Source organism: Myxocyprinus asiaticus, chromosome 38 (assembly GCF_019703515.2).
Source record: "Myxocyprinus asiaticus isolate MX2 ecotype Aquarium Trade chromosome 38, UBuf_Myxa_2, whole genome shotgun sequence".
In the NCBI taxonomy this organism is placed as follows: domain Eukaryota; kingdom Metazoa; phylum Chordata; class Actinopteri; order Cypriniformes; family Catostomidae; genus Myxocyprinus; species Myxocyprinus asiaticus.
In genome coordinates, this window is record NC_059381.1 from 23,507,041 (window position 1) to 23,518,983 (window position 11,943).

An 11,943-nucleotide genomic window follows, 5' to 3' on the forward strand; every position below is an offset into this window, starting at 1 on the left:
TATCACGATACATATGTCACGATTCGATATGTCATGATACATTACAATATCATAATTGGATTGTGATTGAAACTGCGACAAACACTTGAATCAGACTCAGAGTGTCCACAAGAGAAAGAGCGAATCATGCGGATTCAGTTTCAATATCTCTCACGCCTCTTATAGCTGGGTTTCCATCCAACTATTTTTATGCACTTTTTGAAATTGCACAAAAGAAATCCTGAATGGAAATGCTTGATATGCAAATAAACTCTCAAAATTTGCTTAAAATGTAATTCGCTAGGAGGTGGATTTTCTAGAGTTTTGCATTAGTTAAAATGCACATTAAGGTAATGGGAACAGTTTATTCGCAAAACGATGAGGTGTTTTGACCATTCGTGCATGTGTTATGAGTGTGAGAAACCTGATGTGACTGTCCCAATGAAAGGTCCAACATGGCACACAATTCTTTGAACATAGCTCTTGACATTCGGAAGTGCTTAACCCACAGCTGGTCTTTCCGCCAGAACAGTTTTGAGAACAGTTTATGCCTCTCATCCACAATAGAACTGAGTTTTCCTCCACTGAAAATGCAGTGTTTCGAAAACGCTCTCCATTACTGCATACTTTGGAAATTTCAGCATGGCGTTATGAAACTGAAACCGGACTTTTCAAATGACAATGTATGAGGGTGGACATGGCCTTACAATGTCTGCAGTCAACTGAGGTCATGTCCACATTATGTTTCCATTTGAAAGCACATTGATTTCCCTATGTTTCCGCCACTCATCCACACTGGGATGGCGTTTTTCCTCCATCAAAAACGAAAGCCTTTAAAAACACTCTCTATTACTGCATACTTTGGAAAAAGATGTTAGGAAACAGAGTCTTCAAATGAAAATGGATTAGTGTGGATGTGACCTGAAATTAAAAGAAAGTGTCTCTAATATAGAGCCATAGAAATATGGCTTCTCAAAAAAAGTATTCCAATGACACAACTTGCCCCCACATTAGGGGTAAGTTGTGTCATGTCAATGGTAAATTAAATGTTGACAATTAAACGTGAACGATTTACATTTCAAATAAAAAATATGATCATTAAAATTGAAAAAAAAAAGTTTACTAATGCACAATCCCATTCCAATGTCTATTTTCATAAACCTGCCAGGAAAATTGTTTATATTAAGAATATCTGAATGTAGTGAAGCAATATTCAATGTGTGTATAGTATTTATAATAGCAATAGTATTTGTAATATTATCACCTGCATTTAGACACAAAGCTCACTATCACGTTTAATTGAGCCACTGACATAACTTACCCCTAAAACAAAATGCATCAGATAGGTAATAATTCTTGGCTAATCTTTATCCAAATATTTGATATGGCTTTATACATTAGCAATTCACCAACATGCACAATATTTGTAGACCTGGATAAATTTGCTATGACATAAAACATTTTATCTGCCAGCCATGTAGAAAACAGAAAATAAGCCCACTGGACATAAATGAATCAATTTGTTTCCTGCCCGTGTTGAGAATTTTTTTCAGATAAGAGTAAATTCAGTCGCACCCCGTGAACCGGATGTTATTTGTGGTCAGATGCAACCACTGATCTCATTTCAAATAAAATGCATATATCAGCCCATTCAATTCCACTACCCTATGTGTCAGTTAATAAGAATAGTCACTTCTCTGAAGTTTGTTCTCTATTGTGCGTCCCTCCCTCTCCATCTGGTCCTGTAACATGCTGTTTGAGGAGTTCTAGTAAAAGCTGAAAGATCACAATGTCAATTTGTATGCGATTGTCTCCACGTCAGTTTCTGTCAGTCACAGTAAACTCTTCAATGTCAGATTCACCTGAAAAGTCACTTTAAAGTTTAAGTATATCTTCCGGTCTCCGCACCTGTGTATTCACTGTGGACTTTGATATATTCTAATATTACTCGCCTTTTCTTCATTTGTCTTTGTCAACCTAACCACCTGCAAATTTGTGACACCCACATTCATGATCATGAGCATGAGCACTTCGCTGTCTTTAAACATTCTTGTCAAATTAAGTCATAGATATTTCAAATTAAGTCACAATTATAGTCAATTATAGTCATTGCAACATTCATTCTCCATCGCATTCGTTCATTACTCCCTGACAGTCCACTGTATGTTCCTTTTTTCACGTACAATTGATGCTTCACAATGCTCCGCCCACTTTAGTTACTGCTGCTCTCACAAGCTTTACAGAATGTCCCATAGAAATGAATTGGAGATTTCCGTGAACAGCACAATTTTCAGTAAAACGGTCTCATAAAGTGCCAATTGAAATTTGAAATTGAATGCATATTATTCTTACATGGACTGGAATGAAGCATTACAAAGCATTTTTATTTGCCATTTTTCTTTCAAGAAATGAAATATGATTATATGATATGAACCGTGCTGGGTCGTGGAATTGCACACACAGACCTGATACTAGCCACTAGCCACGTAGCTACAATTACACTGAAAAAGGAGAGGTCTCACTCAGCATTTGACCACTGGATTTACAAAAACCATTTAACTTTTAAGGAGACACAGGGCAAAAATATTACTGTGTATTGTAAACTCTGCCTTTCAAACTTAATATCCTGTCCACTACAAAGGATATTGTGTCAGATCTAAATAAGCATTTGGAGGAATGTTTGCATGTTTTCTCAACTTTACATTACGTATCTAACCAACTCCTGAAGAACACATTTTAATTTTTAATTGTGAATTATGACTCTTTGGAAAGGTTTTATCCATCAAATGTATCAAAATGCCAAATACACGTCATTTCGGATTCACAATTGAATCCATACATAAATGCCGAACCAACTGCATTAGCACAGTAAAGTTAGTTTTATTTATTTTTTTAATTACTTTTGTACTCAGCTTCAAGAATGTACATGAATGTACGTTTGCGATAAGATTTCAGACTGTTTCACAAAAATAACTGGTCTGGGGTGCGTTTCCCGTACAATGACATAACTCGCTGCTTAACCAACATAGTACAATGCATTGTTGGAGAAATTAACTAACTAGTCACGACTGCTTCCTGAAATCGTATGAAAAATTTTGCACATCCATCACTGGAAACGTGTTGGTTCAACAATATAGAACTGTCATTAATGATGTTACACTGGGGGTGGATTAATCATTTCTGCGGATATCAAAGTATAATAGCTTATTAACACATACTCCAGAAAGCTTTTTAATGCACAAAAGCCGAAAGCTGTGTGCACTATGAAATGCGACAACGATTGTGCTGCAATAGTGGGACTTCCCTTTACATCAGACTTCGGGGTTCCCCCAACGCACACGCGCACTCTTCAAAATATATTCAAACTTCACTAATGCGTTAACATGGACACATAAGCCGTGTTCTTTGACAGAAGTCGTGTGTGTTAAAGCAGTTTCTCTTAACAGCCTTTAATCCCTTAAATGGCTGCATTTGTGTTTACGTGACATTTCAGAACGTCACTTTCTGCAAAACCCCGGAATAAGCAGTTTTAGTAACACTTTATTTTACAGTGTCCTTGTTACACATATTACATTTATTGACTATAGTAATAACAGTCAATTATGCATAATTGCAAGCAACTAACCCTAAACCAAACCCTAACCCTAACCCTAAACCTATAGTAAGTACATGTTGTAATTAGTAAAGAATTAGTAATAATAAGTAATTAATTGTGTAATTACACTGTAAAATAAAGTGTAACCGCAGTTTTCGGTTGTAAATAAAGTGCATGTAAACGTAGTCAAACTGTTGACAGAATGAAAGATATGGAATAAAATAAATAGAAGCCTCAGTGAAGTGAAATGATGTCCACACAACAAACTAACAAGAAACTATGCTTCTAACCACAGGTAAAGAGCTAGATGTTTGTTGGAACTACGGTTTCGGGAAATACCAAATTGTTTAACTATGTTGGTAACGATGGAACTTGCAACTGATGCTTTTGAGAAACGCACCACAGATCTGTTGCCCCACATAGATGGTGTTTGTTATGCCGAAATTGCTGGAGTTTCCAGACCACATATGTTAAACAAGCCCCGGATAACCTGTACCTAATGATGGTATAGGCTATATGTTCATTTGGGAATGAAGATTAGGAAAAGGTAAAAATACTGTGTTTAAAATGTATGTAAAATTCAGTTTAAAACTATCTGCTTCCTAAATTTACATTAGAAAAAAGCAAAAGTTTGTTTGATAACATGGCAGACAGCAACAGTTTCTAACATAGGATTTGTCAGTAATGTTTTTAATATGGGACAAAATCTACATCCATAAGAATTCTAAAGTTAGTAGAACACTTTTCAATGACCAATACATTCTCATATAATAGCCATGGAAACCAGTCAAATTACAGCAAAAAATTGAGGTAGACCTTTTTGGATGCAAGAAACACAAGCTAGTCCTATTTATCCTTTCTGCAGGGTTTGACTTCAACAAACTTGCAGATTAAAATGACTTTTACAAACAGGGCAGATGACTCTAAACAGCATGCTGACGCAAATGTAGCGCTGTTCAGCCTTAACTAGGGGCTAAGAACTTTAAATGAACCTGATTGTGTGCTGTGGTTTAAGGTAGGTGAGCGCTACCTCAGGCCGCACAACTGCATTCTCTGCTCTGCGGTAACACAATGCCTCACTCACAGCTGTAAAGACAGTGAGCCTGGCCTCAACGCAATTAACAAAGCCCCATTCAAAAGCTTGGTTATGAATGATTGTAATGCATTGTATTTATTCAAATAGAGCTTGTGTAATCAGACCCTTAACCATGTAATCAGCAGCTCAGTAGAGGAAACATAATGACCCATTAATAGCTAATGTGGAATGTCAAAGCTCTGTTTTAATGGCAAAATCTGACTATGAAATATTTGAGAAAAAGGCATAAAGTCAGATGAAACAATAAATAAACTAACTGAAAAAAAAATCAGACTGAGAACAAACTGTCTCAGCCACTACCAGCGTTCACAGACAAATTCATCCTGAACTCATCAATCTTATGTTCAGAATGGGTTCAACTGATCAATCATTCATTGGTTGCTTGATTCTGTCCGATGCGAGTCACATTTCACACAAAATGCCAATATAAGAAGCATACTTTTTAATGTGTTCCATCCTTTAAATCAGGGGTTTTCAAACCTTTTAATGCCAGGGACCCCCAATTATGATCATCCCCTTGCAAGGAACCGCTACCAAAAATATAATGGCAGTTATATTTTAATGTATAATACCTATTTTCAAGAACAACAAGAATCGTGATATTATAAAGAAAATGCAATTAATCTCATACATTTTTGTAGTATTCCTTTTAAGGAAAGAAAATACATTTTGTGTGAGAGTTGGGTTCTGTCATTTCTGTGGATGACATTCATAAAGTGTATGATAAAATTAAAGTGTTAAAAGGTGCAATCATTAAGTTTTTTTTTTTTAATGTTGTCTTGCACTTAAACTTACACCAAGCGGCATGGATGCAGCGTCATTCAAACGCAATAGTTTCAGTTGCCAACAACATTGTAGAAAATCAGTATTCACAGACAACCATGATTAATTTATTCCATGAGTGAAAGTGTCCAATAACAGGGCAGTTACTGAGATTAAGCGAGTAGTATTCAACTGGTCATGTGATTCTAACATAGCAGCCCCCGTGAGGAGACCCTCTTCATGTAAAATAAACAGCTTTAATAAGGTTACTAATATGACTGGAGTCTTCATCTCATGTGAGTCATCAAGATTATATACATATGCTTCAAAATTGCATTTATTGTTTTCAGGAGTAAATCTTTCTTAATGAAAAAAATATTACTGAGTGCACCTTTAAACATACTGTATTTAATTAATCTTTTGAGTTCACGTCAACCTTGATGGCACTAAAAATACATTTTGAAATAATCTTTGAAAACAAATTATGCAGAACCCTTGTGCCCCCCAGTATGAAAACCTCTGTTTTAGAGAATATAACTGCAAGTAAGAAAAAAGTAAAATAATGGTGTCCGAGACTGCCAAAATACATCAGTTTGATCGATTCAGTGTAGTCTCCAGGGAGTTAGGGCATCACTTTGCTCTTCATAATCAATAGAATTTGACTAGTTAGGGGTGACAGAGGACAGACCAGGGCTTTACTGTAACTGCGATCATAGACTGCCAACACTACCTCATATGATCTAAAAACAGAAATAAAACAAATTGAAAGGAGGGTTGAATATAAATAGCTCTTTCCTAAAGCTGCCATTAGGTTACATCAACTACAATTTCCTACTTTGTCTTACACACATTGTGTTGCAAATTTGAAATATTAGTCTTTGATGATATTATTCTAGGGAACAAATGAGCAATGACAGTGACTTTGGTGACTTGGAATGACAAGAAGTGATTCATTTACAAATAGAGGTCGAGAGGTCAAACAACTTACTGCTTAATGGTAAAGGGCAACATGTCCCAGACAACTTGGAAAAGCAAACAAAGAGAAAAAAAGACATTATTGCTGTTTTGTGTTCTGTTAAAATGGTAATTACTCTCAATTATAAGAAGCTACAGTGTGAAACCAGCAACATAATTTTTAACTGGTCAGCAAACCAGTTTAGTTAACTAGCTAATTAAGTTTTGACAAAACAAAGAGGTCAGTTTTATGGGCACTATGCAGGGCATACTCGTGACAGAAACAATGCCATAGCAACTTTTGTCCATGTACCACCAAAACGTTGCTCTGGTGACATGTGACAAGTTGCTACAATCACATTTTGCTTTATTTATATATTTAATTTTTTTTATCCCCTTTTCTCCCAATTTGGAATGCCCAATTCCCACTATTTAGTAGGTCCTCGTGGTGGCGCGGTTACTCACCTCAATCCAGGTGGCGGAGGACAAGTCCCAGTTGCCTCCACTTCTGAGACCGTCAATCTGCGTATCTTATCACGTGGCTCGTCGTGCATGACACCGCGGAGACTCCGCATGTGGAGGCTCATGCTACTCTTCGTGATCCACCCCTAACTTACCACGCGCCCCATTGAGAGCGAGAACCACTAATCGCGACCACGAGGAGGTTACCACATGTGACTCTACCCTCCCTAGCAACCGGGCCAATTTGGTTGCTTAGGAGACCTGGCTGGAGTCACTCAGCACACCTTGGATTCGAGCTCGCGACTCCAGGGGTGGTAGTCAGCGTCAATACTCGCTGAGCTACCCAGGCCTCCCACATTTTGCTTTATAATGTTTAAATTATAAATATACTATTATATTTTGGGACTGTCAATTTAACACATTCATTTGGTAAAATGTATTAATAACAAATAACATGCTAAAAATTACACATTTAAAGGAATATTCTGGGTTCAATAAAGTTAAGCTCAGTCGACAGCATTTGTGGCATAATGTTGATTACCACAAAAATTTATTTTGACTCATCCCTCCTATTCTTTTAAAAAAAAGCACAAATCTGGGTTACAGTGAGTTAAGTGAATGGGGCCAATCCATAAACATTAAAATACTCACTGTTTCAAAAGTATAGCCACAAGACACAAACAATATGCGTGTTAACATGATTTTAGTGTGATAAAATCATTTACTAACCCTTTCTGTGTAAAGTTATAGCCAATTTTACAACTGTTACCATCCATGACAACATTGTCAACAAACACTAAAATTACTCTTAAAAATGATGATTTAAACAACTTTACAACTCAAACAATGCATATGTTTTAACAGAAGAATTATTGTAAGTGCTTTTATAAAATTAGAAGCTTCACATTTCAGCCTTAAAACTCTCCATTAATTGGCCCCATTCACTTCCATTGTAAGTACCTCACTGTAACCTCGACTTTTGCTTTTTGTTCATTTTTGAGGTAATCAACATTATTCCACAAATGCCTTCGATTGTCCTTAACTTGTATGAAACAAGAATATTCCTTTATTCGTGTGTTGCTACCTATATGTGCTAAGTGAATATAGCAAACAAAGTCATCAACATTGTATTTGGTCTAAAAAGTGTATCGGATATGATGAATGCAGAAACGAATACATTCAGAGCGCATAAAGTTTGACACTTTGACTGACTGAATCTGTTCTATTGTTCTGCATCAATTTAACCAATTTGTTAAACATCACTAACACTATGGCACAAAGCAACAATTCTGGGCTCATTCTCATCTTTTCCTCTCTCACTGTCATTGGGGTCAAAAGGAATGCTCACTTATTAAAGAGTAAAATTTTAAGATTCAGCCAAAGGCAGAAATGTGTCTGGTGTTAAATAAATATGATAAACTGATTTGGTCAGTATTTGTTTATTGGATAATGCAATAACATGGGTGCCAGGAAATATGAAAACAGTGGGGCTATGATAAAGTAGCTGCTATAGACATATTCAACAGAATTATTAATGTATTAAAGTGCAGAATAATAGCTACATAAAGATGCATTTGGAGATTTTTATAAGTGATATGACTACATTAAATATGTGGAAGTCAAGTAATGGCAAATTACATACGAAGAGCAAATTAAAAGGATGATCTGGAAATGCAAGGCTTTGCTTTCAGTAAATATTTAAAAATAATTTAAACTTTTAATTAAATATTAAATATTTTCTCATCTAATTTCCATCTGCTTTATTCAGCAATTATTGCTCATATGTGACAACTGCACTGTCTTTAATAGTGGTCGACCGACATGTTTTTTAATGGCCGATAACAATATCTAGATAACAGTGTGGCTGATTGCTGATATCACTCCATTACAGCCTACATAATTTAATGATAGCAAATATTATGTAAGCAATATTGCTGAATTTAAATGACATGTAGGCTACTTATTTTACACAAATAGTCAATATTCAACTATAAAAATATTTTTTAAATGTGCACTATCCATTAACAGAAGCTGTTAGTTAATTAACCTGCAGGTGGAATGACCGCTTCGGTTAATAGACAAATCAGGCTCAGTTATCGGCTAATACTGATCATTTCAAAATGGAAAAATATCGGCCGATTAATCGTCCTGGCCAATATATATTAGTCTATCACTGGTCTTTACACAAAGCTATTGATAATAATGTTATGTTGTTTTATGTTGATACTATTTAACAAGTTATTAAGTTGACCTGCTCTGACTTGCTAATTGGAAATATTTTAATAGGCTGTCTCTCTACTGCCACAGACCATGTAAACATTCATGTTAATTGACAAATATATTTACATATGCATATTTAGGTTCGCAAAACCTCTAATGGTAATGTCACGAGAAGCTGTTTGCAAAAAGAGCTCGTGCCTCCTCCCTCGGGACAAGCACGCGACTAATCATTGGTCCTCTCCTACTGAATAACGACCCTAAATATATATTATATTAATTCATATATATATATATATATATATATATATATATATATATATATATATATATATATATATATATATGAATTAATATATATATTCATCCATATGATGGCCGTTAAAACATTTTGACTTTTTTTATACAGACCTATATTATGTAGGCTATGTAACATTTTTTTTTTTTTTTTTTTAACACTAGGAGTCAGTCATCCAATATCTAATAAAATTAAACTTGGAACATTTGTCAAATTAACTTACAAACAAATTTCAAACAACGGAGAAAGCGTTTGCTAAACCCAGCCACTGAACAGCTTAAGTCTCTGAGGAGAAAAAATCACTGTGAGGTTGCTTCGCAACGTCACGCAGGCAGATATCGAGTAATTCAGGTAATGCGGAGTCCAACGCAACATCTTCCTCGAGACACGAACGCACACACACCCCTATCTCCCTCTGCCGCTTTCTTTTCTCCTCACACACACACACACACACACACACACACATACGCACGCACATGCACTCACACACTTGCGCACGAGATCAATTATATTGACAATAATTCATGTTTTCAGACATAGTTTAGCCAGATGTGGAATCTGTCGAGTGGTGCCTACAGCATTTGCATAGCTCAAAAGTTAAATGCTCTTCAAACTTCTCAAACTCTGTGCGTCATAGTGAAAGTTAATGACCGTCAAGCACACAAACAGTGCGTTCATGAGCGCCGCGCGCTGTCGGCGGCGAACTGCAGCAGTAAATCCCCGCGCGCGCTCTCCGCGGCGCTTCCACGGGGACATCAGCCTGATCATTTCCTCGCGGTGAACAATGAAGCGCACATTTCTCCCTAATACCACCCAGAGGAGTTGCACAAACCATCACAAATCAACAGCGAGTTAAAAATACAGCGAAAAAACGTTTTCTTTTTAACAATATGCGGTCATATTAACGACTGGCGTGTTTTAATAATGCACAGGTGTGCTGCTGCTGTCGCTGTCGCCGCTGGTAGACCAAAAGTTCCGCTTCTATAACATATCGCATCATCAACTACAATACCACCTGTCGTTAAATGCTGGAGCAACTATCATAAACGTCATCGGCATCAGTGCTCAGCGACATGATTTTGCTTGCAAATATTTGAGGAGCGTGCTAAGTATGTACAGTACACCGTATCATTTAAATACGATAGCAATTTGTATATTCTGTGAATTTTAACACCTTTCGATTAAATCTGACACTTGCATTCTAAAGAATCAAAAGAAAGAATATTACTTCCTAGGAAGCATGATCATGTTTCCATACGAAAATAAAGCTAAATCCTAGGGGAACGCGTCATTAATGGCCAGTCTCTCGAATGTGGCAGATCTTAATTTTACTTGCCATTAAAAGCGGCACAAAAATACCTTTTGTCTAGACTCAATGATCTGAAACCTCGGTCTCTGCGGTGCCAGTGTACGGTCTGCAGCAGCACGACTGTGAATGTACAGCAGAATCATTCTCCCGTTCTCTCAGCCAACGAGATCGTTAGGAAGATGACATCCCAACTTTGAGCAGACTTCAACAAAGTATGATTCCCCCCTTTCAATGTATCTGCATATTTGCAAACACTGGCCCCTTTTTTATTCGCACCTACCAAGGCAGATCCGAGCGGAGGGGAGGGCTTCCACTGTCCGAGCGCCCCTTCTCCAAGCCTGTCGTAGAGATTGACGGCAAAAGAAGGGAGAAAACCCTTATTGTACACTTCCAGAAACCATGTAGCCTTCGACCGAGCAGAGCGCGTGAGGAAGAGAATAGTAAATTATTGCTAAACGTACTTTCTGGGAAGCTGAGCGTGTGGGCTCACCAACCTTTCGATTCTCGCAATCCCACCTCTACATCCAGAAGAACATGCAAACACATTTCATAGATTTTTGGAGCTTCACGGAAAAGCCGAACTGGACTTTCCGCGACGCCGAGACAGAGAAAATACACAGATAAACAAAGACATCACGCGCTACGCGACGCTCATTCTTGTTGGCGCTGTTTTAAATGTCGAAGCGTGTCGTGTAGGGCGTTCACGTGTAAGATTAGAAGATTTATAACGCTTCTGTAGGCTTTTTCTCCCTATGCACTGTGCAGCCCGTAATGTTTTTTCTCTATGAGCAAAAGTTGAAATGTCGTCATACCTCTTTAAGACTGAACTTCCCTTCAACACATTCATATTTACCATCAAACAATGTCAGAGGGATGCACGTGGTGACTGCATGACTTTCTTACTATCGCGGTTCAATTTCGAGATTTTAATCGTTCACTCCATGTGGAATATTAATGTTTGGACGTTTCAGTAATGTTTTGCACTTTTTGATACTTTCTTATGAAAATGAACATATGTATGTTATATTCAGTAATTAAGACATTGTATTAGTAGAGAACTGACCTTATTCTAAAACAATTCAGTGGAGATGAATCAAAAGGGCTGCCACTTGAATTTTACACATAACATCGAAATGTTTGAAACGCATTCATTTTAGTCATGTATTATTATTTCGCGCTTTATAATTGCTAGTGCAAATTGGTGACGCGGAATACATCTTTTGTTTTCGTTGTGCATAGGTAACGATATGAATTGTGCAGTCCGCGCTTGT

The 11,943-nt window shown here is 36.9% G+C and overlaps 1 protein-coding gene across 4 annotated transcripts in view; it reads right to left on the bottom strand.

The window, feature by feature from the left end:
• LOC127428426 (CXXC-type zinc finger protein 5-like) overlaps positions 1-11,200 on the bottom strand; it is a 35,292-nt gene extending 24,092 nt beyond the window's left edge. For 2 of the 4 annotated variants that reach the window (XM_051676785.1, XM_051676782.1), the window contains exon 1: positions 10,953-11,200. The gene's annotated coding sequence lies outside the window, so the exon portion shown is untranslated. The other 2 variants (XM_051676784.1, XM_051676783.1) reach the window with 2 other exon arrangements.
• Positions 11,201-11,943: the final 743 nt, after the last annotated feature.